This window comes from Abramis brama, assembly GCF_963993115.1.
Source record: "Abramis brama genome assembly, chromosome: 11".
Classification (NCBI taxonomy): domain Eukaryota; kingdom Metazoa; phylum Chordata; class Actinopteri; order Cypriniformes; family Leuciscidae; genus Abramis; species Abramis brama.
The window spans coordinates 6,108,367-6,114,367 of NC_139973.1; positions in this window are offsets into that span (position 1 = coordinate 6,108,367).

Consider the following 6,001-nt stretch of genomic DNA (forward strand, 5'->3'; position numbering starts at 1 on the left):
TTACACTGTTCAATGAAAGTTACGAAGCATAACAGCGTGACTGTGTCCTAGTTACAATGTCTTTGCTCCATGCTCCACTGCTCCAATTATTATTGCTAATGGGATGGGCGTACTTTGATCATTGGCTCTTGTGATCAAAAACAACACACTAGAGCTGCCGTAGTGGGTCAGGATAACAAAATAAACCGGCTTAAGAACTTTTAAAAAGTCTTTTGTTGTTGACATCAAAGGCCGTGCGCATTTCCCACTGGTAGAAGCGAACTAGCGTGACATCCTCAAAAACCACGAACAAAACAAGGTGAACAAAAACATAACCCAAACTGCATTAAATTCACTTGCAAAGCGGATGAACATGGAAAGTGCACTGTGTGGTGAAGAGCAAGTAAAGTAATGCGATTACAATTCAAGAGATGTTTCAAAGTCAGTAAGGTTTTTAAAAAAAGGAAATTAACACTTTCATTCTAAAAGGATGCATTAAATGTATCAAAAATGCATTTAGAATGTTACAAAAGATTCCTATTTCAAATAAACACTGTTCTTTTGAATTTTCAATTTACCAAAGAATCCTGAAAAGAACAATGCATCACAGTTTCCACAGAAATATTAAAACTGTTTTCAACATTGATAATAATAAGAAATGTTTCTTGAGCAGCAAATAAGCATATTAGAATTATTTCTGAAGGATCGTGTGACACTGAAGACTGGAGTAATGATGCTGAAAATTCAGCTTTGCATCACAGGAATAAACTACATTTTAAAATATATTCAAATTGTAAATTTAAATTGTAATAATATTTCAGAATATTACTGTATTGTGATTAAAAAATTCAGCCTTGGTGAGCATAATAATCGTACCGACCCCAAACGTTTCAATGGTAGTGTACATCATGTTAATAATTTTGCATTTTTTTAGACTATGCAGTTTGATAGTAATACATTTCAATATTGAGATAAAGGAGATTTTTGTTTACTTTTATACAATAGATCATTCTGGTGTTGGTTTGACACTCGATGTTCACTTTAAAATCAGGAAATTAAAAAATAAAATATGCACATCTACAAATTGCCTCATGGTGCACAACCAGCAATCAGCCATAAAACAATGTTTAATTTTTGAATGCTAAATAAGTGTTTTGGTATCACGCATTGCAAACATAATAGTGCGCTTATGTATCCATGAGAACCTGGATTGCTTATATTTAGACTGGAATCATTGTAAATAAAGTAAAACAATAGTGCTCAATTTGGACATGGACCAAAGGATCAAATCAACTGGACTTGACATGCACAGTCCACTGGGGTGAAGTGGTCCAAATTTGGCGGTAAGTTCGCATTTTGCAACCATGCAGGAGAACACGTTCCTGGCTGGCAAACGATAATTAAAAAGACGTACAACAACACAATGCCAAAGATAAAAATTTTCCTTCAGCAAATTGATGCATCCAAACCTCAGAATCTTTGTGGGTTTGTCATAATAATTCCCTTGTAAGGAAACAATCTGAACCAACTTCTTAAACAGATGATGAAATCCAGCCCTTCAACGCAAAAATGACAAAAGTACAAAGACAACATTCCATACTTAACAGCAGCCAAAAAAATCCCCTCAGTCGGCCAGACAACTGACATCGCTTGATGTAGCAGAGATGCTTAAAAAAAGTGTTATTATATCTCATTACAAAAGTATTCTTAACACATGGTAAGCATTTGCACTATTTATAAGAGTCATTATTTGATGGTAGTCCTTCCAAACCATCGTGAAACCGATTTCATCCCACAAAATGATACTACCTCTTGAAACCGATCTGGTACAAGCAAGTTGCTTTATAAAAGTCTTCCAGAGTACAGTAACAGCCTCAAATACACACAATTCATTAATACTCCATCATCTAAAATGGGAAATTCACATTGCTAAAAGTGTTACGTCAGGGCCATATATGCCCTTTTATATTCTCGAATGTACAGACCTCCACTCACAAGCTCCATTAGAAACATCCATTATAAGGCTGTACAGTTCAGAATATATGAGCTGCAGCTGTCTAATAAAATCTCAACATCAGCAAGACCATCTGGCTAAACCACTGACAAAAGGAAATATTAAAAGACATTACATATCTATACGGTCTCTTCTACAGTTCTGTTTTTAAAGTGTAAGTGTGAGGTCCTGTATTGGCTCAAATAAATCCTTATGAAAACCAGGGCAAATGTCTCTAAGATTGACCTCATTCCTAGTCTTTAGTTACGTTTCACGTTTTCAAACTATGCCTCTTGTTTTTAAAGGGACACTGTGGAGAAATTGTGTTTTTGTCAAACAGCAACCCCTAGAGTCGCTGTGGAATACTTGCACTGTCGTAAATACCCCTCCACCCCTTTGTTGTCTGTTAACAGCTCTGATAATCGAAAGCTAGCTAGACATATGTGGAAATTATTGGACTGGTCTAATTATCAGCAATGGATGAATGAACAGCATGTAAAAAAAATTTACATACTACAAGCAAGCGCAACAACATACAACATAGAATGCAAACAAGTTTACAAATAAGAGATTTATTTACTGGCCACTTCGTGCGTTTTCTCAGATCGGATAGCTATCAGATTTATCAAAACGATTCTATTTACACCATGTGTTTTTGCGAAACGGATTTAAATCCGATCTTCAATTCTCGTGCTATATGCAGATTTAATGGAGTGCACGTCACCGAAAGCAACAGATATGAGCTGCATTTTATTGATCATCAGCTAAAATGTCAAAATCAAAGACCGCAATAAGAGAGAGCAGCAGCAACAGCCCTGGTAAGATCATTTTGTTTCTTTACTTTTAATGATGATGATGATTGTGTGATAAGCGTCTGCGACTTACTTTCACTTTGATTTGCGATAGTTTGCACGTTGGCTTGATGATCTGATGCTCAGCTTCTCATCTGCGGTGATGCGTGTTCCAGTAGCGTCGTCATATCTGGCAATAACATATAGCCTATAACACGCTCTCACACGGTTTTTTTATTATTTATTTTTTAGCATTTTTGGGAGGAGTACAATTTACATATGTGGTTTAAACAACCAGATGCATTTACACTTGTTCAGTTTCGTCTGGAATGCGTCTCAGACCTCCTCCTGAAGAGGTTTGAGCGTCTTGAATGCGTTTCGGAGGGCATTTACACCTGTTTTTTTCACGATTGGATAGCTATCCGATCTGAGAAAACGCATGAAGTGGTCAGGTCTAAACACAACAGCCCCCATGACAAAAACATACGCATGAAAGCCGAAAACAAACGCTGGTTGGCATCTCACGTCCATAGACAGTATATAAACGCTCACGTCCGAATTTGAGGAAGTGGTGGGGGAAGTGACGTATGCTGTAAAGCAGTCGAATTTTGTAGTTCTTTTTGTGCTCTGGTTACTACCCGAACCCCGAAGTTACATAGTGCCAGTAAAAGCGATACAGACCCCGTCAGGCTATGACAGACGTGTCATTCAACCTATTGTAAGTCGATGTACCATCACAAGGGTCTTGGAAATATATTATGAAGGTTGAAAAGTTACACGGTGTGGCTTTAATGTAAGCAGCAGAATATCAACCAAACAAAAAAAGTGGTTGTGAGATGCAGTATATATGCCATTTATCTTCATAGAAACCAAGTTGGATAGTCTTATTATGAAAATTCACTGTTACATAGTGTTTGAACATAAAGGTGTGTCGGCAGTGTGTGTACACAACCACCCTATAATAAATATCCACCGCAAGTTTTCTATCATATTTGTGTAAACTACAAAAACGGTGACGGCATGCACATGCGTTTTACGTTTTTAGTAAAGGCATGCGCACTTGGCACGAGTGCTCTGTAAAAGAATGCGCAAGTGCACAGTGTTTCTTTACAAAAGGACATCTCTGACTACTGGCCTGGATTTCTCACCACAATGTTGTTTTTGTGATCTTGAATCTGAAACTCTCATACATATATTTTGTAATTGTAAATATTCTGAAGACTTTTGGAAGCAGGTATCTATGATGGTTTTTGATACATTCTACAAAATAATTAAATAGATGAGGCTATGATATTATTCTTGGACTGCAATACTGGCTCAGATATACTTGATAACACATTAAAGTTAATAATTCTTCTTGGGAAGTTTCATATACATAAAGCTAAAGTAATGTCTATAACACCCTCCTTTAATTTTTTCCGTAAAGATTTTAAAATATTCGATGACTCATTGAATTCAATCACTAGAAATAAGAAGTGCATAAAAAGATCTCTTATACTGAAAAAAATAATTTGTAGAATTCAATGTTTTACTCTGTACAATGTAAGATCTGTTATATGTTTTCCCCAGTATCCGTTTGTCTTATGTTTGATGCTAAATGTCTGTAAGCTTTTATGAAAGTAAAAAAAAAAAAAAAAAAGACTAGGGGAGACTGGGGACAGTTGCAACAGGGGATGGTTGCAACATGTCATTTTTCTCCAATCAGAAACAAGCTAGAGTGATGACACTCATACTGTACATGCACAGTTAGACCCTCCCCCCACTAAGAAGACAGTAGACATATTCAACATCTGCTGCGGCATTTATTGAACAAAACTTGTTTTGGAGGTATGAAAGTAAATTTTTCATGAGATATATTTTTTGTCATACTGTCCAGACATTTTGTATGAATTAATCAAAACTTACTTAGTTTGAATTATTGTTTTGTTGACATGGTTAGCATGTGTCAAAGTCAGTGCATATAGCAGGAATATTATGTTCTGTCATGGCTCATAGGGTTGGGGACGGTTGCAACAAGTTATAAATTGCATGTTTAATAAAGGTTTGTTGCATTGCAAATTGTTCAATTCTTCCTGTCTGACACTGAAATATGGAGGGATTGAATAGCATCTGTAATTCCTGCACACTGAATCTATGTAGGCCTATGTTCTACACATAAACAAACAAAACTCAATAACTGTTATTTGATAAATATGACTAAATAAATAAATTATAGGCTACAATAATATTATTGAAATAAATAATACTATAATATTATAGTAGGCCTAAAACAGTTAATATTTTCAGAATTATATGCTCATTGAGACAAAAAGCTCAAATTAATTAGAGAAATTTAAGGTATTTTAATGTGTTGCAACCGTCCCTGGTGGGTCGGGGTCAGTTGCAACATCTGACTTCTTCCATTCAAATAAATACTGTGAACGATATGTCATATATAATCATCTTTAAATGGTATGGGTAATTGGCAGACAAATGCAAGTTTAATATATACAAATTTGGTTGGTCTAGTCCAAATAGTCTCTGAGTAACTGAGAGAAATGCAAGTGTTGCAACTGTCCCCGGTCTCCCCTACTGGCCTGGCAGCATAATGCAGGTTTTTAAAATCGTTTTCGCGGATCAATTCAAACGGGATAGTTTTGATAATGTTGCCATTAGTACAAAGAAAAAAGTTTTTAATTTTTAGTAGCCTACATCGTTGTCAACGTACCCTCAGAATAAGCTGTTTGCAGTTTCTCCACGACTGTACACAGTCCACCATGTATATCTTCTTGCCAGAGCATTTAACAGCAGTATTCAAGTCAAACAAGCTTAGGCTTCCTAACTTTTTTATATACATTATTTTTGCAAGTTATGTATACATTTGTGCAGATGTCCTGTCATTTTCTGTAACTTGAACATGGTGTAGATCTATTTGTGGGTAAAATAACTTTTTAAAGTTAACATTAAAAGCACTGCGGTAGAGCCAATGGTGGAGTTTAATGATGTCAAGTCTATAATAGAGGTTTACTAGTTTTTCACCTCAACCATAATGTTTGAGACAGTGAAAATTAAAACTCTTAAAAAAAGGTAGACATGGTAGACAAAGGTAAATATGAAAAGTCACTTACAAGGCAGCTGACATAGAAACATCCCCAAAATTCTACCAGGAAGTCCAATGACATGCAAAATATCCATCATTTTGTCAACTATCAAAAGATTAATAAGCATTAAAATTTATATCAGGCACACAGTTCACAAT